Below are 22,978 nucleotides of genomic sequence, written 5' to 3'. Positions count from 1 at the left end.
CATTATATGCAAAGCTACGGAGCATATTATTTCAACCTCATTCTTCTATACATTGAAAATAACACCAGACCCTCATTAATTTTGTCTTTGTCAAAGGATGGTCCTGTTTCTTTAACCTCATTAATGTTTTTTTGAAAAACCAACCAAAGCAGTGGATAAGTTTTTTGCAGTACATGCAGTATATCTGGACCTAACCAAGGCCTTGGACATTGTTCCCCCTTGCAGGTATTATTGACAGACTTGTAAATCTGAATACAAATCCTTACTTTGTGCAGTGGAAAGCTGTAGTTAACAGAACCCATGTGGTTAAAGTTGCAGATACCAGTTCTGAAAGAAAAAAGTTACCAGTGGTGTATAAAGAGCATAGTATTGGGTCCTCCCATTTGGTGTCTCTTCCTCATACCTTCAAGGCAACCTTTCAGGCCTGTGGTTATCTCAGTTTGCAGGTGACTGTAAACTGGGTCTTGTTCAATCTTCCACTGACTCACAGTAGCTCTAACGTGGGTTAGAGCAAGTTAAGAACTGGTCCAAGGATTATGATCTCAAGCTAAATGTGAAAAAACAGTAGCATAGTTCTGAACAAAACATTTTCAAATGCCACAAAGGTGAAACACACCTCCAGTCAATGCCCTAAGGGATCTGTTGCTTATTGTTTGACCATCATGTAGCCACAGTAGTTTGGAAATGATTCTGTCTGGTTTATCTAATTTCCAAATTCATCTCCACTAGATCCAGAGACATTTTAATTCCCGTTTACTCCTGTCTCATCAGACCCACTGTTGAATGTAATGCAACTTTTGTCATGTATTTTTCTAAATATGTCACTAAACTTGCGAGATCTTAGAGATTCATAACTAATAAGATCAGTTTCCTGAAAAATCTTTATGAGGGGAAACTGGCAGCCCTGTCTCTCTGGGTTCATAGTTTTATACTAGACTGATGACCACCAGGGCCTTTATAAGCCTAGCCGTGCAATCCAACTCAGTTGTGTTCATAGGTATAATGGGCATGTATTAGGAGGGGGTCTGTCAGGAAGATGTTCTTCGTTCCCCATTGCTGCAGTCCTTACTATTGGGTATAGTCCGCGTCCAGTCGGCCCGAATACCAGAGTATAAGGCTGACGTCGGTCAGGGCGCATTAGACTGACGTCAGTACGTCAGGGTACTAATGCGCATGACCGACGTCATATCCTCAGTCTTTTTTGCCGCATGGTCCGATGCAGAAGCATTTTTGCGAGTGCAGGTTGGCGTTCTGAAATATTTCCGAAACCGGAGTTTCAGACCGAAACAGAGTTGGCTAAGTACCCCGTTGGGGAACATTTTGTTTTTCTTGCCTCAGTATTTAACCGGATGTCAGAAAAAGTGAATAACTGTATTTCTTGTGGGAAACAGATACCTCATAGGGATTACCATACCTTGTGTATACCTTGTTTAGGGCCTGAGCACGACGTTGTTGGTTGCCGCTCTTGTGCTAGGTTTAACAAACGCACTATTAAGAGGAGGTTAGACTGTGCCAGGTTAGTGTTTGGGAAGCGTTGCAATTATAAAATGCCGGCGGATGCTCCGGCGCCCGCTTCGTCAAGAAGCGCAAGGACAAAACAGCGAAGCCTAGGGTTGATGAACCGGCAGTCCCGGACGTCGGTTCTTTAGAAGGCTCAGTGGAGCCAGAGGTTTTGCCAGGTGTTTCCATGGAGTCTCAGGCAGAAACTTTACTGTTACAGGATGTGCCTTCTCAGGAGCTAGGCCAGGCTGAGGGGGCTTCTCAGGTAACTGTTCTTCCCTCTCTTCCCAAGGTGGTTAGAGCCTCTCCTTCTGTTGCCAAAACTTCTTTGAGAGGTAGGCCTACTTTAGCTTCAGTGGGGCTTCTCCTAGCATTTCGGGTTCTGTACCTAAGAAACATATGCTTAAAATGGCAGAAGATTTGATTACTATGATTAGAGGTTCTATGCCCCGCCTGATAAGAGGCCTAGGGTGGAACCGAGTTTGATAGTTTTGAACAGTGTTCAGAGGCTTCAGAGTCTTCGGAAGACTTGCAGGAGTATCCTACTTATTCTGATTCTGATGTGGATGATTCCACTCCTACAGCTTCTCCTCCTGAGGATTTCTCATTTTCAGAGACTCTGCATTCCATGAGGGAGCACTTTAAATGGGAAGGCCAGGATTACTCTGATTCCAGGAAAAGGCTTAGGGAATTCTTGTTTCTACCCCAGCATAGGCCCTTAGCTATTCCTCCTGTGTTGAATGTGGTGGAAGATGTTTTGCAGAGGCTTCCCTGAACCCTGACTCTTTGCCTCCTGCTCCTGTTAAGCCTGATAGGTATTATAGGGTGCCCGAAGCTCATAAGTATTTGTTTAAGAGTCCTAGGGCGGACCCAGAAACTATTTCTCAAGGGCCTAAAGGTGTTAAGGCTTCTGTGGTTAAAAATCCTGTTCCCACTGATAAAGAGGCAAGGGCTTTGGATAGGTGGGGAAAGAAAGTGTATACTTCTTCCACTCTAGCCATGAGAGCGTTGAATTGTCAGTTTCACATGCTAAAATATCAGAATTATCTCCTTTCACAATTAAGATCTAAGGTGGATGCTTTGGCGGAAGGTATTGAGTGTAAAGAGTTGCTGGATTTGGTTCATGTGTCTGAACAAGTGGGTAAGCATTCTTTGCAATGTGGTTTTGATGCTGTACAGGCCTCCTCGAGGGTGGCTGCTACTAGTTCTGTTCTTCGCAGGCATGCCTGGTTGAAGGATCAGAATTTAGCTGAGCATGTTAAGACAAGGATTTTGGATGCTCCTTTACAGTCTGATGTGTTGTTTGGATCGCCTGTGGAAGCAGTTTTAAAGAAAATGGAGGACAAAGCTAAGTCTATGCAAACTGTTAAAGATTTTTGCAGGTGCAGCCACCGAAGTTTAGTAGAAATTGGCCTGCTAAGGGGTGGACATATCCTGCTTATGATTCCCAGTCTAGGGGTAGGTCTAGACGTGGTAGGGGCAGGGCTCAAGGTTCTTTTAGGCCTAGAACAGGAGTTCACCTGCTCAGACTTCTGGTGAGGGCAGGGGTCAGTCCTTTCGTAAACAGACCCAATGACCTGTCTTTTCAGCTGCCAGTAGATTCTCGTCTGGCAGCTCCTTTGGGAGGAAGACTGTCTCTTTTCAAAGAAAATTGGGATTTAATTACTCAAGACAAATGGGTGTTGGATATCATTCACCACGGTTACAGATTTTATTTCCATACAATGCCCCTTTCAAAGGCATGCCAGACGTTCCTCCTCCACAAAGAAAGGAGGCTCACAAGCAAGTTTCTCAGTTACTCCAGATGGGGGCCATTCAGCCAGTCCCTGTATCAGAAAGGGGCCTAGGATTTTATTCTCGCCTGTTCCTAGTACCAAAGAAGGGGAACACGTGGAGACCAATTTTGGATTTATCTCTCCTCAACACTTTTCTGGACATTCCCAAGTTCAAGATGTTGACGTTACAACAGCTTTTACCTCTGCTGGGCAAAGATCACTGGATGGTAACTTTAGATCTCAAGGAAGCTTACCTTCATGTGCCTATAAGGCTAAGTTGCAGGAAGTATCTGCGGTTTCGAGCTGGAAATTCTCATTATCAGTTCTCTGCATTGCCCTTTGGCTTATCTACTGCCCAGAGTATTCACAAAGGTTCTGGCTCCAGTGATAGCTTACTTCAGGCTTCAAGGAATTCAAATCTATCCTTACTTGGACGACTGCCTGATTCTGGCTCAAGAAAAGGAAGACCTTCTACAGCATCTGGAATATGTTATAGCAGTGCTAAGATGCCTAGGGTATTCTGTGAACGAAATAAAGTCCAGTCTAGTACCCTCTCAAGACATGTGCTTTCTGGGTGTGAGACTGAATACAGCAGCCCAGATGGCCTTTTTAACCCCGGACAAACAAAAGAGTCTGTCACTTTACTTCCATCAACTATCTCATCAGTCCGTGCTGACTGCAAGGACAGTCCTTCAAGCATTAGGGTTCATGGCATCTTGTATTCTGGTGCTTCCCAATGCCAAACTGCATATGAGGAAGTTACAATGGTATCTCAAAAATGTATGGACACAGCACTGCCAGGATTTGGACACTGTCATTCAAATACTACCTTGCCTTCAAAAAGAATTTTTGTGGTGGGCTCAGGAATGTCACCTAAACAAGGGACTCTCTGTGACCCGGCCAGAGGCGAGTCAGATTTTAACGACAGATGCCTCGGACATTGCTTGGGGAGCTCATCTACATGGAAAGTGGATACAAGACAAGTGGCCTGCCAGACTACAGCATCTACATATCAACATGAAGGAGATGTTAGCAGTCCAGTTTGCATTAATGGCTTTCAAGGAGTTACTTCTTCCAGGGCAGGTGTTGATTCTAACAGACAACACAACTGTCATGTGGTACATCAACAAGCAAGGGGATCACATTCTTATCCTCTATGCAGGCAAGCACTGATTTTATGGGAGACTGCGCTAAGCTTGCAACTAACTCTTCAGGCAAGGTTTCTGCCGGAGCACAGAACTCCTTAGCAGATGTGTTAAGCAGACAAATCATGGATCCCCACGAGTGGAAACTGGATCTTCATGTATTTCAAAATTGACAGTGTCATGGGGAACTCCAGACATAGATCTGTTCGCTTCTCCACTAAACCACCAGCTGCCACAGTATTGCACAAAGGAGTTTCATCACACAGCTTGGAAAGTGGATGCTCTGTCTTTCAGTTGGAAAAACCTTCATGTGTATGCCTTTCCTCCTCTGCCTCTTCTTCCAAAGGTACTATTAAAGGTCAGACAAGACAGGCCAAGGATGATTTTGATAGCTCCAGATTGGCCTCGGCAACACTGGTACCCACTACTACGGAGTCTGGTAAGGAAGCCTCCATGGCCTTTACCTCTGATTCCTCATCTGTTATCTCAGAAGGATGGTCATCTGCTCAATGTCAAGCTTCACTCTCTTCATCTAACAGCCTGGCATATTCTGTGTTGAAACACAGCAGGTCTCAACTTCCTCAACAAGTTTTAAATGTGATTATGGAAGCTAGAAGACCTAGTACAAGGAAAGTGTACGCAGAAAAATGGAAGAGATTTTTATTTTGGAGTACAGCAAAGAATTTGCAGGTTTCTGAGCCTAATTTGAGTGTGGCTCTTCAATATCTTACTGAATTATTGGACAAAGGTTTGTCCTTCTCTTCCATTAAGATTCATGCTGCAGCAATTTCAGCTCACTATGATTGTGACCCACCATTGTTTTCGCATCCTTTGTTCAAGCAGTTTCTTAGAGGGCAAAGAATATAAGACCCCACGTAGAGCTCCTACTCCTGCTTGGGATCTCAATTTTGTGTTGGAAAAACTTACTCTACAACCTTTTGAGCCTGCGGCTACTGCTGAATTGAAATACTTGTCATGGAAGACTGCTTTTCTGTTGGCTATTACTTCTGCAAGAAGGGTGTCTGAGTTGCAGGCCCTTATGGCAGTAGAGCCATTTTGATTTTCCATAAGGATAGGGTATCATTACGTACTAATCCTTCCTTTATGCCTAAGGTGGTTTCTAGTGTGGCTTTAAACCAAACTATTCATTTGCCTACTTTTTATGCAGACCCCCAAAATAAAGGGGAAAAGATTTTGCACACTTTAGATGTACACAGGCAATTGCGTTATTATTTAAGCAGGACTAAGGATTTCAGGCAGTCTCAGCAGTTGTTTGTTTCTTTTGCTTTGAGTTCACAGGGCAAGCCTGTGTCAAAACAAACTATTTCTAGGTGGATTGGCTTTTGCATTGCATTTTGTTATTCCCATCATGGCAAGGAGATTCCAGCTGGGATTAGGCCTCATTCCACTAGGGCTACTGCCACTTCAACAGCATTTCTAAGTGGGGTGGCAACTAAGGATATTTTGGAAGCAGCTACTTGGAGTTCAGTGCATACTTTCTCTAAGCATTATCACCTTCCTATCTACTCTAAGTCTAGGGCTGGTTTTGCCACAGCTGTTTTGCAAGGCATGTTGTCAGCTCCTGCTTCTTTATGATTTGCCAGCCTCCCTTTCCTCTGCTTTGGGATTCTACCCAATAGTAAGGACTGCAGCAATGGGGAACGAAGAACATAGTACAGTTTTGTACCTACCATAAATGTAGATGTTCGAGGATCCCCATTGCTGCAGTCCAATTTACCCTCCCTCCTTCCCCTCTGTGTTAGGGATGGTTGTGTAGGTGAGGTTACATGCTTATATTTTTGTATATATTCTTGTATATATTGTACATATTTTTGGTGCAGGTATTTTGGGCCTTGTCTTTTTAGGGTCTTCTGACATCTGGGGCAAGAAAAGACTGAGGATATGACGTCGGTCATGCGCATTAGTACCCTGACGTACTGACGTCAGTCTAATGCGCCCTGACCGACGTCAGCCTTATACTCTGGTATTCGGGCCGACTGGACGTGGACTATACCCAATAGTAAGGACTGCAGCAATGGGGATCCTCGAACATCTACATTTATGGTAGGTACAAAACTGTACTTTTCTAGAGGTTCTCTGGAGGGGGGGTATGTTTGAGCATTAATGTCTGCCTCTGAGACATAGTGGCAAGTCCCAGGGTCAATTTCCCATCCATTTGTCAAAGGTTACGCTTAAATAAGGTTAGGGATAGACTCTGCTTCACGTGGATGGGTAGCCTGTACCAGAGCATGGGGATCCTCTGAGACACATCTGTCTTGCCAACATGTCTTATTTATGTCACAAGCAAAATTTAAATCCTTTGATCTAGTGGCTGTGATGCTGTTCATTTTGGGATGTGCAAAAGGTCCATCAAAGCTGGATCTGAGGATGCCTTCTAGATCAGGTAACGATCACCTCTTAGGAACCTATAGGACACAGAGTATACAGATGGGTTTTTAAGGTCATCCATACAGTACAATGTGTTTATACCCTGGATTCTCCTGGTAGAGAGCCTTTTTGGGCATTCTGACTGTGTACATATCTGGTCAGGTACTTGCTAAAGGGGACATTATACTCAATGGATCTGATAAGGGCCAAATAAAGTGGCACTATGAATTTCTTGGGTCTGGATGCCATGCCCTTATAAGTTGGGTGACATAAAATGATTTTCTTACTACCTTGGGCAAATCTTGCTCAATCTCTTATGCACTCCTCTACTGAGATCTTTGTCTAACCTTTTGAACCATGAAAGATCCAATCATGTATGACCTCCTGTTCTTTCATAGACCAAATGGTTCCTCAAATACTAGCTTAAAGGAACTACATCTTCATCAACAGATAAAATGACATTAGTGTGATAAATTCTTATCCCAATGTGTATCTCTGGAACAAACTTTCATCACATGTCAAGCAGAGTAGCACCCTAAAATTTTCCCCAGTTTATCTTGTCTTGCTGTCCTTGAACCTGGAAGAAACCTTTGAATTGGGTTTTTGGCTAGGCTTGTAATGATCTACAAACTTTTTTAGAACTTGGCTATGAATCTATGACTCAGCCTCTCCATCAACTGTATTATATAAGTCTTATGCAAAGATTATTGACATTAAAGTAATCTCCTGGAAAACAAGTTTTTATTGTATGTACCCATTGGTCAAGTTGTTCGATATCTGTATATTTTTTTCTTCCAGACTGCAGAAAATAGGTTATGAGCATCAGGTTATTCACAGCTCTGATAGAAAAGGTACCTGCTCAATTTCTGAGAGACTTGACTGGCTACAATCACCTGCATAAGAAGCTGAAGTTAAGTGCAAACTTGCAGTACTGTATTTTAGTCTTCTGTTAAGTGCAAACTTGTAGTTTTAAAAGTACTGTATTTTATTTGTGTCTCTCTGCAGTTAGTTCCACACCTACCCTCCCTGTTCTTGTCTTGGTGTTAGTGTTGTTGGCTCTGGAATTGCCCGCCCCTCCTGTAAGTCTATATTTGAACACGCCTTCTGGGTCCATCTCATTTGCTCACTTAACCGAGTACAGTGAGATCATATTCTGAGTCTAGTGTTCATTCTACTTAATACAGAGAGAAGATTTGAGAAGGCCAACCCACTTAGGTTCTTCCTTCCTCTTTCCTTGCACTTTACTAACAAAAAAATTGCACTTTATTCATCGGCTTTTACTGTATTTCTGTTTCCTTGTACTTTATTTTGCTTTTGCCTCTTCTTAAAAGTACTCAATTTTATTTATTCTGCTGCATTTATTACTGCTTGGTAGTAGCCTGATTAAATTGTAACTGTTATTCTAAGTCTTTTGGTTTAAGCACTTGGGCTTCATACCAGTTGTTTTACATTAAGAAGGTTTGTGGTCTGCACTGTTGTGGCAGGACAGGTAGCTTACATCCTTCTAAGCTGGGAATTGCTGATTGAAGGCTCAGTGTCTGCTATTCTAAAAGTGTATTAGTTCTGGTTAAAACACTTGGGCTTCAGGCCAGTTATTCTACATTAAAAAGGTTTATGGTCTGCACTCTTGTGGGAGGAAAGGCTGGATTCTGCCTTTCTGAGCTGGGAATTTCTGGTCACAGGCTTATTGTGCCTGCTTATTTGAACTGTTTCTTTCTGAAATTGGTGCGCCTTGTTGCTGTAGCTTAGACCAGACTTAGGCCTGCTGAATATAGCTTTATTCGTATAACTTGAGCACTGATCCAGGCCATCTTTTTTTTTTGGAGAAGGTTCCCCCCTACACCCTAGTGGCAGAAGTGTGCAGTTAGAACTTGTCTGATTGAAGACTGCTGGAACAGGGCACAGTTTTGAGCCTTTTTCTGGTTAATTGGGTAACTTGTTTAAATCAGTTTGTTAATTTTCTATTGTTTTATATATATAAACAATTTGCACTTTATTCATCTGCTTTTACTGTATTTGTGTTTCTTCCTACTTTATTACTGGGGGCATTGACTACAACTCTTATCTGAGATATATAACAATAAGTATCCTTTTCTGTGAATTTAAAGTATTTTTTTGATTGTATCTGCTTTATTTTCTGAAAAAAAAAATACTTGTTTCCTGCATTTCTAAGCTAGTATACTCCAGTTTTCAGGTTAGTGCTGAATTCAGGGCTGTGTTACAAATCTCTGTGTTTGCCCATACCTTACTTGGATAGAAGGAAGTTTCTCTGTTCACCTGTGAGACAGGGGAGCGTTGAGCAGCCTATCTGTCCCTGGAGGAGTGGTTTCAGCCCAGAAATTAGTAGTTTATTGGCCATTTTGAGCTAGTTTCTATCGCTTTCATTTCCCTGCTATAAAAAAACTCATTTGTCCAGTTTTGCATGCCGGACAGCACTGGTTAGCTAGGGTACAACTATTCCTGGCTTCACAAAGTCTTCTCTTCAATATTTCCCTTGGAACTAGACAAACTTTCAACTTAAGCACTCAAGCCATTCATTTCTCAGCCTGGCACTTGCTCAAAGCTCATAGCAAGCACTTATAAACCCTGGCACTAGACCCCCCCTCCCTATACTGTACAGAAGGACAAGGCTCTCTATTCGACCTTACCAGCCAATCAGTAAAACAGTTCACTGTACCTATCCAGGCAAGTCCAAAGGGCAGTTTCAGGTGTACTCTCCAGTACAACTGGTGAATCTGAGCATTTTGAGGCAATGTTACAACTGCCTCATGTACACAGACAACCCTCTCCTCCCACCACCAAACACTAATACATGCAAGAGATGCAATTATACAGCCAAATTGGAGGCTAAGCTCTCTCAACCCAAGACTGGATCAGACAGTCAAGAGGACAAGGGAAATACTTGCATTACACCACCAGTCTCACATAGACCCATTAAACCAGCACAACACACACATAAATACACGAAAACATACTCGGAAGCTCTAAATAAAAATCTGAAAAAGCAACAGAGACCTCCAAAGCAGACATACAAGCAACCTCCACCCCCCCCAACACAAACTATGAAACACATACTTCACAAAACTAGTGTGCCATGCAATCACAGCCCTTAAGGCAAAATAACATACCCAACACACTAGTAATAGGTGACTCTTTAGTCAGGCACACTGACATCCCACTCACTAGGCTGAATAAGGAGAAGGTTACTGTTAGCTGCCTGTTGGGTGCCAGGATCCTCCACATAACACAAGCACTCAGGTCACTCCAGAACAAGTACAAATACGACTCTGTCATTGTCCATGTTGGTGTGAATGACCTGAACCATACCTCCCTGGACTATATGAAAAGAGACATGGAAGAGCTCTCTGATCACGTAGCCCAGGCCGGTATGACCTTGACCCTGAGTAACATCCCATCCTCACCAAAAATGATACCACGGTATAAAGAAAAAAATTATCAATTTCAACAGTTGGCTAAGTTTCTGGTGTCATTCAAAGGCGATCCAGTGTCTGTCCACCTGGGATGACATGCTCGACAAGCCACGTTGCTTCATTAGAGATGGTTTGCACCTGTCACTCTTAGGCTTTCAAATACTGGGCAAGGCTCTTGCCACCCCAATAGTGCCTTTTTATAGGCAAGGCTCAAATAGACAAAACCACCACTGTAAATAGCACAAGTAACAAAAAACTGAGGGTAATGCTACTCAATGCCAGAAGTCTACACCTCAAAATGCACACAGTCAAGGCACTCCTCAGTATGGAGAAAATTGATATATGTGCAGTAAAAGAAACCTGGTTTAAGGCTCCAGACAGCACCCCAGCACTACCAGGCTACAACTCATACCATACATTTTGGCCACAGAACCTGTACTGAAATACAAAAAGCGGGGGCATACCCATATTCATCAAGGATACCCACACCTCCAGGTTAGTGGCACAGCACGATGCTTCAGAGATCATCCACGTGCAACTAACAACAGGCAAAACTGCAATTCAAATTGTAGCTTGCTACGATCTGTCTCAGATCATGTCTCAGCATGTCTCAGGACCCCTATTCCACATTTATGGAAACATAAAGGTCCTACTAAACACCCTAATATTGGGTGATTTCAGTTACCCAAACATTAACTGGGAGAACTACTCAAGTACTAACTCCCTTGCCCAACATTTCCTAGAATATATAAACTCAAACGCCCTGGATCAACTGGTCAACACTCCCACCAGAGGTTACAACATATTGGACTTGGTCATCACCAACATGGGCGACCGGTGTTCCACACCGGAGGTCAACCCCTTGCTGGTTAGATCTGACCATAAACAAATCACTCTGAATATCCACATTCCGCCCCCACCCCCGAACAAGGAAACCACCGTGAAAAACTTTTCAAAAGCAAACTTCACATTACTTAAGACCGAGGTGGAAAGTTTCAAATCCCCCATGCTAAAGGATAACGCTGTCTAAGCTGCAAAATCCTTTACTAATGCATTCTACGGGCACCTACAAGAATGCATGGATCGTGCTATCCCAAGCAAAACCAAGACTCACTCCTCCAAGAAAAGGAAACTAGTCTGGTGGACCCCTGCCATAAACAAGCTATACAATAGGAGGAGGAAACTAGTCCAGAAAAGAGTAAAATCCGAAGAAGGGAAGACATCCCTGATCAGTATCAGCAAGAAACTACAATCCCTCATAAAATAATCCAAGGCGAGCTTCGAAAGAAAAATTGCCAAGGACTCCAAAGATAACCACAAGGCATTCTTTAGCTATGTCAAGAATCTAAGTGGCAATGCTCAGATCTGCTCAGAGTTAGTGCAGAATGGCACAAAATACACTGAACCGAGTGATATTGCCAACATCCTGGCAGACAGGTTCAGTGCAAACTTTACCCCCCTCTCGCCCCCAAAAGGGCCCATAACCATACCAGAAGAATGTAGAGCCCCTGAAATCACTGACACTCAGGTTAAAACAACCCTCTCCAAAGCCAAAAATACAGCATCAATGGGACTGGATGTTGTCCCAGGCTGCATCCTACATGAGCTCAAAGATGAACTAACCTCTCACCTAAACACACTGTTCAAACTCAGCCTCTCCACAGGCTATGTACCCATAGAGTGGTGTACAGCAACAGTTATTCCACTCCACAAAGGTGGAGCGACAACAGACCCCGGGAACTATCGTCCTATAAGCCTAACTAGCTTGGTCTGCAAGGCTATGGAGTGCATCATCATGGAACTCATTAACAGAGATATTGGGAACCTCCAAACACTGGACCCTACCCAGTTTGGCTTTGTTAAGAGCAGATCATGCCTCCTAAACCTGGTGGACTTCTTTGAGACAGTTACCAAGGCTATAGGCAAGGGAAAGGTGGTACACACAGCCTATCTAGACCTCGCAAATGCCTTTGATACCATTCCCCATTCTGGTATTATAGACAAGCTCACCAGCCTGAACATAAACCCCTACATCACAAGATGGGTTGCTAACTGGTTCATGGACAGAACCCACATGGCGAGAGTTGCGGGAGCTAGGTCCAACTCTAAACCGGTTGCAAGTGGAATTCCCCAGGGCTCAGTCCTAGGACCCCTCCTGTTCGGCATATACTTCTCAGAGGTACAGGCAAGCACAGGAGGACTTGCATATACTTCTCAGAGGTACAGGCAAGCACAGGAGGACTATGGCTGACCAAGGTCACAGATGACTGCAAACTAGGGGCTATAATTGACTCTCCATCTTACACAGACATCCTCCAAAAGCGTCTCACTGAGACAGATACTGGTGTCAAAATCATGGCCTCAAGCTAAATGCTAAAAAGTGCATAGTCATCCCCTTTGGAAAAACCAAAGTGCCTACAAGCTACCACATAGGTGGTAGTCCCCCAAATACAGAAGACGTAATAAGGGATCTGGGGACCCAAGTAGATGGTAATCTCTCCTTTGATAATCACATTGCCAAAGTGGTTAGAAAATCCTTCTATGTGGCCCACCTAATCACAAAAGAGTTTGCATCCAGATCAAAAGAGGTTATTGTGCCCCTCTACTCATCAGACCCATCACAGAGTACAATGCCTCATTTGGGATGTACCTTACAAGACACCTGCAACAGCTGGAAAGGCCACAGAAGTACCTCACCAAGAGGATCACTGGCCTCAAACAGATGCCCTATGCAGCTCGACTGAAGAAACTCCAGTTTTACTTGGTTGCATACCGCCTACTCAGAGGTGATCTCTGCCTGACATACAAGGCCATGTCCAACCCAGAATTGATGGACATGCTCCACCTAAAGAAAACCATATCCCCTCGAGCCACATGCTCTAGGGATCTAAACCTCACCACAACAATAAATAGGACATGCTGGAGGGATAGATTCCTGTCCCAGAGACTTCCCATGCTTTGGAACAAGATTCCATTCTACATTAGGCAGAGCTCCTTGCTAACACTCTTCAAGAGAAACCTTGACGAGTGGATGGGAAACAGAAAGTTTACCCCGGGGATCACTTCAGTGGCTGTGCTGGTTAGAGGCACAGGGAACTAATCTAAGGGGGTGGCGAAAGCCAACACATTCTGGCTAGACTTATAAATGCCTTCGGGCAGATAGCCTAGTACCTACCTATGAACCTGGCATCTGTATGTCCCTTCCAAAGCAGACCATCACTCAAAACTGCTTATTAGGGAAATGAACTGCTGGGCTGTCTGCTGAGGTGTGGTCGAGGGTGGTGGCCACTACAGTGAAGTCAGTCAAATAATCTTTACAGCAGCATTAATGGTACTGGAGGTAGGAAGATCTTGTTCTATTTCCTAGGAATCAATGCCATGATATTTGTTTCTTGCCAAGCTCTTTATATGACCAGCAAAACTATGTGGCCTGCAGGGGAAAATACCCAAGAAGCTGGTGGGACAGAGTCAAAAGTGTCCTGCAGAATCTCCTTATCTGGGGAAACTGGGTCAGTTGGTTGTGACCCTTTCTCTTTAATTCTAAAAATCTCTCCACAGTCAGGGTCACCATGGGGAATATTGGGGAAGAAGACTCTGGAGGAAAGGCCAAGTATTTACTTTTGTTCCTCTTCCTGTGAACACTCTGGGTGGTCATCGGAGTATGAGGATAACAAAGGTGCTCTGGATACTGCTGATCTGTCCCTGTGGGAGCTTTCCACTCCCCTGCCTCTCTTTGAAGAGTATATTGCAAAGGTAGTATACTGAAGGGCATCCAGGGATGGAGCCCCAAGCTAATGATTACACCAACTCCAAAAAGATCTCCCCCAGTTTTTGAGCCTGCCTCTGTGTCCTGTCCTGTTCCTGTTCTGCTCACACCGAAATACTCTTTATTCAGGAAACTGACAGACTCCCTGATGTCAGCACCAATAAATTCAACATTGAGGGAACCACAACCACATTCTGGCTCCATGGCCCATGTCACCATAGAGGAAGGCTTTGGAGCCAAGTCGAATGCTGAAGTGGCTAATGCCAACAGTTGCCCTGAGAGTATGATGTTCAAAATCAGACCTGCAGGCACTGAACACCTAGGTCATAGCAATCTTAAAAGATCAAAGTTGAGGTTACTAATGAAAAGATCAGCAGTGAAACCATCAGCACTGAAGCACTTGGTAGAGACACAGGGTCTGGGGAAGGAGCAACATATGTTTAAAAGAAGCTGTCTTCTCTTTCCTCCCTGGATAAAGATAATGGAAAATAGATTGCCCATCTTAATCATCATCTTAAGTTCCCTCATCATTATCTCTCAACATGAAGTGAAGGACTATAAATAGACCCAGAGGAATGGACATGGAAGATGAAAATCTTGACTCTAAATATCTAAACAGTTCCTTTTCATATGAAAAAATGTAAAATAAATAAATATAGAATTACATAAACTTCTAACTGGGGAAACTTGGTAAAAGGTACTAACCAGGAGAAACTGCAAGATAAAGGTCTTTGAAACTAGGATCCTCTAGTTGGTGCAATATAGACCAAAAAAGATGACATGCCAGAATTCATTGTCTTGTCTCCCATCATCATAATGTCTCCTTTTATCTTTCCTGAGTTTAGAAACATATCTGAAGGCAGTAACCCATTTGGTATCAGTTGTTTTGTAATATCCTGGATCCATTTTCTTCAAAAGTCATACATTTTGCATCAATGTATTTGACCCACAGGCAAATCTCACAAAGAATGTGTGGGGTCCATGTTGTGAAGGCGGATCCTGTGCCCAGATGAAGTGATATAAAAAGCTATTTCCAAAATAAATTGCCAACAACTAATGAACAAACAGCAGGAACTATCCAACAAGACTACTAGTATGAGTAGAATTTAAGCCTAAAAAGGACTAGCAAGTGTCTAAGAAAATTGTGAGCAGAAGAGCAAGAAGGAATAACTCTATAATTAAACAAAGAGTTTTGACTACCTGACAACTAGAGGACAATACAATGGATAAATCTGACCTCTTAAATCACTTGAATTATCTAAGAAGATAACCTTTTCCAAATATATTTTGCACTAATTGTATTACCAGGTGAGCCTGAGAGCACGTCTTGATGCTGACTTAACCATGGCTATGAGATTGGAGAGAAGGGGAGGTGTGGTGTGTTATGGGAACTAAAGGAAGAGTTTTAAAATGTGGGAGTTTTAAAGATGCTGTCTGTGACTGGCAAGTTATAGTGTTGTAGTAGACACTCTAGGTCATGTAAGATTGAAGTGTTACTACTGAGGGGACCCAGTGTTGAGAAAGACTAAATATGGTGTCTCAAAATGAAAGGGTACGAATCTCAGAAATCCTTCTAGTAGACTCTTTGCTAATAGGAAAAATGTCTTCCATGGTAGGTACTTCTCATCTGATGTTGGAGACACAAAAGTGGGTAAAATTAACTTTTCTTGCATGAAGTATAGATTTTATGGCAACACTGGATTCTGCGTGGAGTTCTTAAAAGAAAATTGCTTTTCAAAAAAGATTTACATAATTTAAAAGATGTGGATGAAAAGTCTAACCATATGAAAAAATCTGAGACAGCCATAAGATTGACTTTAATAGAGAATAGCAAAGCCACAAATTGAAGATTTCTTTGTGTGTCTTTGTTGACTGGGAATGTCAGACTTGGATAAAATACCCTTTTTCATAGAGGCCTGGGGAAAAGGCTCCATATTCACATACATAGATAATGTATAGTATGTTTAAATTTTCACATTGTCAGTAATATTTCTGAAAATAATCTAATATAAAAGATGCAGAAATGGAAGAGCATTCTAGGCTTTTATCCAATATCTATTAAAAAGAGGGTCCATTTGTTTATATACAGTCTAGTACTTGGCTTTTGTGAATTAAATGATTTGCATCACTTGACAAAAGTAGATACTGGCAACTACTGGAAATGGAGAAGACAAGCTGCAAGACTGAGGAAGTGGAATGGAGAAGACATGCTGCAAGTCTTGAAGTGGAGACCAAAAGGGGGCTAAAAGGAGAGCTTAGAACCTTGTCAGGGGAAATGGGGGGAAAAACATAAAGGTGACAAGGGGGCTAATTGTGTACCGAAGCATCACTGCATTTAGTTAGTAGGTGTTTTTTTTTTAATTGGATTTACTTTATCTCATTTTTATTATAAGTGTGTTTGCCACTGTAAGTCTGTCCATTTAAGTTTTCAATTTATACTCTAGTGTAAGTGTGTCAATATATTTTATGGTCTTTGTGTTATAAATGTGTACTTTATTTTGAACTTTGGTTGTGGCTAAAAAGGGTCATTGGACCAACCCACCCACCTGGTTAACACACACGAATAATAAATTAAATAAAAGTCAGTGGGGCATCCTCTCTGAAGAGGAATCTGGTAAAAAAACAATTGCTGCATCTGTCAATGCCTAGAGATGCAAAAAAGTTGCAGTGAGGCTTGCCTCATGGGAAACTAGCTTGGAAGTCACCAAGAGGCCAAGAGACCACTCATGATGGAGTAAAAAAAAAAAAAAAAAAGCAGTGGCTCAGTTAAGTCCACAAAGAAACTTGCTTCTCTGAAATTTGATTGGCTACCAGAAACCATCTTGAGAGGATGGCCCAATCTAAGACTCTCTTGGTTCCCTATTATATCCTCGAAGACGCACTTACCCAAATAAGTAAACGCTGACACGTCTTCATCGAACCACGTAAAAATCGATCGTCCTGAAGTGCGAAATCCGAAACATCAAATCATCATGGTTGGCTCTTCCATGGTATAGCTCCATAAGGTAAGTGTGTGATAGTTACGGACCTTAGGGTTAGGGTGCGGGTTAAGGTAAGTGCATAGATGGTAATGTATGTGAGATTTAGTGCAGGGTTATATGTAGGATTTGTTACATGTATGTGTGTGGATTATTTATTTTGTTTGGGTATAGCTTGTTAAGGTAAGTGTGCGATAGTTACGGACCTTAGGGTTAGGGTGCGGGTTAAGGTAAGTGCATAGACGGTGGTATATGCAAGATTTAGTGTAGGGGTAGACGTAGGCTTTAGTTTAGGGTTAGAAGTAGGGTTTTGGTTAGTGTATGTATGTGCTTATTTAGTTTGTTTGAGTAGGTAGTATGTAGCGGGTGGTGGGGTGGGACAACTATGATGGTTCGAGCTTTTGGATTTTGCAGTTTAGGGTGTTCGGTGTATTTGCGATTCGCAGAATATGTGTCGGTGTTTATGTATTCGGTTAATAGGGCTTTCGAGATTTCAATATAGACCCACTCTCTTGGCTTTCCAACACAGAGGTTAAGATCCTGCCCCAAGTTGCTGACATAGGAAACCACTGCTGTGTTGTCCAAGTTTATGGCATTCATTCACTGAGAAAAGGAATCATGAAGAGCAATGTCAGGTGAACTGGCTTCAGCTCCAGGATGCTGAAATGGAGGGTCTGTCTGAAAGACATCCAGACTCCACGGATTGACAGTTGCAGTCACACCTCTCCACCCTTAAACTGAATTGTCTGTTGCAACTCAGGCCTGTTGCATGGATAAATTAAGGGATTTCCAGAGATGAGATTAGCACCATCCACCACCCAAGATGCTGTCTGCAGGTTTTGGACATCTTGATTAGATGGCACACACAGTCTGAACTCTGAGACAGGTTTACCCAGACTGCAAACTGAAATGCCCTAAGGCCTTAAAGTGTTAAACTGAAACAACTCTGGAAGTTATTTATACCACTACTGAAAGCAGAACCTTGTATAACAACCACAAAATAATGAACGAACAGCCTTTTATTTAAAATAACAGAGAAGTATTATCAAGTAGTAAATAACTCTGGAAGTTAGTTTTGAAAATGTGAGCCTGCAGATAAAGACTTAATTATTGTGGCAAAGTTGCATGGTAATGAAATGTAGCCAACCGGCAGTAGTTAAAGGGCAGCAGCTGAGAAGCAGTCATCTGAGACTTTATAAGATTTACTGTCATACCTAAAAAGTGAAGTGTTTGATTAGGGACTCCCTGAAAGGGGTCAGACCATTAAGCAGTGCAGCAGCTAGAAACCATTCTTGCAGGGGTGAAAATTATCTTTGTTTCCTGCAGTCTCTGACAGGCTGCAACTAAAGACATTTGAACACCCTTGGGGCTGAGGTTAAACTGAAAGGGAATATCTGGACCTGATGAAGCAATCTTCCTCATCAAGAAGTACAAGGACCTCCTTTACTCCCAGTCAGTTCTGATGTACACAGAGTCCTGGGGTCCAGGGAGTATATCCTAGTTTCCTTTTAACAGACAGGGAAGAATTAGCTGCACCACAACAATCCAGAAGTTGTGCTATAAGTGAACATCTATCATTTATTGCAGAGGACTAAAAGTTTCACTTGTTAATTAGTTGTTTCTTCTAATGGTACAGGGTTTGAATCTTTCCACCTTGATGTGCTTCTTGTATGAACTTCAGCAAGTCACTTAACCAGACAGTACTCTGAGGCAATTGGGAAGTTTGGCAAGGCTCCATTGTCTCCTAGACTGCAAGCTTAGTATGAAGAACCTATAAATTCATAAGGTGTTTAGGCCACTTAAACATCTAAAACAGGCCTGAACCCCTTTATCTTTTTAGGACACCAAAAATCCAAAATATCCTAGATGCTTCTGGTAGGATGGGACCTCTTGGACACCTCTGCTAGGATTTGTAATGGTGCCTGCCTTTTGTGGAGTTTTTTTTATAGGGTGAAATTCTGGGCAAGAGAGGGGATATATGGACTGGACTTCAAAGGGGATTTTATACTTTCTGGATATTACTGTCCATTTCCATCTATCTTTGGTGAAGAAAGCCCAAGCTGACTGATGGAGAGACAGGCAGTCCCTATTGCCTCCCTAAAAGTTCCAGTCTTGCAAGCCCTCAGGAGTGCTGCTGTCTGCCAGTGAATGGTCTGTGATCCAACTGGAAACTACCTTGCAGGATGACTTCATCCCAGCTGCCTTCTAAGGCTGGGGCTGTCTGCCATGCAGAAATGATGCGTGGTGCTGTCTGATCTCCATCCTGGAGAAGATGCATTGTGGAAGTTGACTTTGCATTTACAATTGTGAAAGTCTTGCTCTCCATGTTTCCAGATGCTCAGTGACATTTTTGCCAAATCTATATGTACAAGAAAAAGGGAGTTCACGTAAGGTCCCCTTCTGAGTCCTTAGTGATACAATGGATACTAAATAATAGCTGTAATTGATTAGCTCTTCTGGCAGCTCCCTCAGCTCTGGATGATTGAGGATTTGGAGAAAGGTTTGTCCTTAACTGGTTCACACTGCAATCTCTCAACAACATTGTGATTAAATTGGCTCTGTCTTACTTAAAATCCACTATGCATGGTGCAGTTCAGAGTCTGCTGGGTAAATGAAACAGATGGAAATATATGTGCCCCATGCCTTTGTAGACTGTCTGAAGATGGGCAGAAAGGCTCTGGGGTGGTGGTGGAAGCATTTCTAAGGGCCACTGCTTATATCAGCATCTCGGACTAGGGTGTTTCTACTCATAGCAACCACTCTAGGCAGCTGGAGGAGGTGGTGGTCAACCTTCAGAACTAAAGCTACTGTATGAGAATTTTTTAGGACATCTTTTAAGCTGCCCACCAAAAGAAATGTCATCCAGGAAGAGAGATTAATGGGTACACAGATCATGCCTTCTGGACCCTTGTCTGTATGGTGTTCATGAGCTTTCCCCTCTGCTGCAATAGCAATTCCAAGTCCTCCTCAAACTTGGGGTCTTTTGGAGTGAGGATAAGAGGGAGCTGGCATTTTATTCAATCTAGGTCCTTCAGTGAGATTACCATGGAAAGTCAAGGTATTTAGTTTTATATGTTAGCTTCCTGACCTCTTTGGAGGGGTCAAAAGATGAAAAAGTCCACTTACAGGGGAACCTCTAGAAGGCTTCAGAGAAACTGTAGTCCCTTTGCCCTACTGAGGAATGACAGTCAGGTGATGTACAGTGTTGAATAACCTAGTTGAAAATCATAGTTGGCATCAAAAATTGTATTGATGTATAGGCCATCAACTCAAGACATGTCACTATCGGGTGACTTGACAACTACAAACACTAAAAGGATTGACACTGGCACTAAAAAATAATGCCTGGTATCAGCATCATCACAGTGGACAAAATGGACCCTAACAGTGTCAATTCTGAGACGAGCTTGCACATTAGATAAATGAACCCTAAAGAACGCAGCACAGAAAAAAGCCCTGTCGTTGGGACTGGCACAACACTGGGGACAGGTAAGGTAACATGATGGCCAGTAGTTGAAAGAACAGGGGCACCAGTAAGGACACCAAGAACATTTTAGGGTGTGGAGAGAAATCCAGGATGCAGTTCCTGCAACATAGAGAAGGCACAGGGGAATTGGTAACAGATTGCCTGAGCAACCAAAATGGTCTCTGCTAGTCTCGCCATAATTAATGACAGGACTGACAGGTCAGGGAGTAATTATCATAAATATGGCTAAAGCAGGAGAGGAATTTTTGTCCACAGACTTCCCAGTCAACATAGTAGACATATGTTCAATGTTACAGTACTAAATTTTGGGACTCCTTCCATGCAGAAGCCCATGGCTGGCCCGAATACTGTTTTTTTACCATCCCACAGCTGGAACATGTGTTTGTAATCCAGTGTCTGAACATTGGTAGTGTATATAAATAGTCATTAGCAGGTATCATCTTTATTTTTACTTGCTGTTTCAGTCCAGTCTACCAGACCACGTGTGAGCATTTTCAGTCCATTGGTTAGCTTGAAAGCTGAGGATTCTGTTAAGTACATCATTGAAGAATTTCTATTATCTTTAGTTCTGTGTAGCTGTTAAATATTTAATATTTAAAAAGTTCAGTTGTCTCTCCTATGGGAAACTGATCCCTCACAAAGACTTCATTTTTCACAGTTTTGTTAAAATTCTGAGGATAACTTGCCAAACTGACCATTTTGTTCTAACAATACAACCATTAAGTATTGGGAGGAATCTTTCAGTCACTAATTAAGTCAGGTAGTATTTGGCTTTTGCATGCTATGGCATTTGTCAGTTCCCACATCATCATCCCAAAAAAGTGTAATAAGAAATGCTTGAAGGAGAAAGAAGCTCGGGAAGCTGACAAAAATCTGACTGCCCGCCACAGCTTAAAATTGTCGACATGTGAGGCACCGTTATAACTCCCTGGTCTGATGTCTGTTATGTCTGAGTCCTCAGGTATTTCCCCTTTGAAGGCTACCATGACTTGTGCCCAGTTCTGCTCCTCATAACTCAACACCAGACAGATGTCGGCTGTTAGCCATGCAAATCCCCATGGATTTCTTTCAGAAGGTGGGCCTGACCTTGAACGTCCTGAAGTTACAATTTTCACCCAGCACTAGGTTACCTTCGTTGGGTGCACACATAGATTCTGTCCAACAAAGGGCCATTTGCCAAAAGACAAAATTATTATCATCTCAGAATACTTCTTTCATCTGCACAGCCCATTGACCATAACACAAGAGAATTTCTTAGGATGCTGGGATGCATTTCTTCATGTATCCTGATTGTTCTCTGGCAAAATTACACATGAGGAAAAACTCCAGGAAATAGGCCAGACCCTAACCACAGACTGCTCAGACCTGGCTTGGAAGAACAAACCTAGGAGAATTCAGAGCTTAAGAGTCATAGGATGAGCATCTGGCAGCCCAGCAGATTGACATAAAGAAAATGATGGCAGAAATTCTGGCCTGGAAGGCATTCAAAGAAAAACTGGTACCAGGAGCAATAAAGATGTTAATCGACAATATTACTATAATGTGGTTATGTAAAGAATAGTGGAGCAGTCCTACCTTCTCTGCAAATTAACAATGGAACCAAGGCATGTGTCTCTATAACTGTCAGATTTTTATACCATCATACATCCCAGGGCAGGACAACCTGCTAGCAGACTGAGCATATCCCTCCTAGACCCCAAGAAATGGATGCCAAAAAGTATATTTTTGACCTGACACACACATTGGGTGTGCCAGAGATGGACCCGTGGGTGTGCCAGAGATGGACCCTTTTGGTCCCTCAGAAATTAGGCAGATGAGGATGTTCTGTTCAAGGACCACCCCCAGAAGGGCATTGGAGAACAGACACATCCTTCAAATGAACAGGCCTCTTTCTTTATGCTCAGGCAACATTGCTTTTCCCTTCTCGTCCTGCTCTCATTCAGCAAAAGTAGAATCACTCCGCTATCCCACCCCATAGACCCCCTCACACAGCTCAAGAGGTCCGTTATCCATCCCAACCTGGGGACACTCAGCTTGACAGTTTGGATGATTGTCTATTGATCCCATCCAGGTGAGGAGGTTAGAAAACCCAGTACCAGAAAATGCTATGTAGCAAAATGGAAAAGGTTTTCTGACTAGTGCAAGCCAGAAGGTATTCTTCCCTACAAAGCAAGGGTAGAACAGGTATTAGAGTACTGCACTGAGGAAGGGTTATGTCTGAAAGCTTTGCTTTTTGCTTACTGCTCTTTAGGTTTTATTGAATACAATTTTAACGTTCTTGGTCAAAGTTTTTTATAGTACTTAATTGGTAGTTACTTTTAGACTGAGTTTGCTGTTTTTATCCTTTTTTTGTTGTTTTTTTTTTTTACTTTTTTGTTCGGAAATTAGAGTACCTTCCCATCCTGCATAAAAGAGGATGATCTTATTATAATGTAAAAGTGTATGCTTCACCTCTATCTGCCTTACTTACCATGTTAGCGCCTGCTTATGCTTATCCCTCACATGAAG

The sequence above is a fragment of the Protopterus annectens genome, chromosome 1.part1, assembly GCF_019279795.1.
Source record: "Protopterus annectens isolate FY-2018-M chromosome 1.part1, PAN1.0, whole genome shotgun sequence".
In the NCBI taxonomy this organism is placed as follows: Eukaryota; Metazoa; Chordata; order Ceratodontiformes; family Protopteridae; genus Protopterus; species Protopterus annectens.
This window is presented reverse-complemented; position numbering follows the sequence as displayed.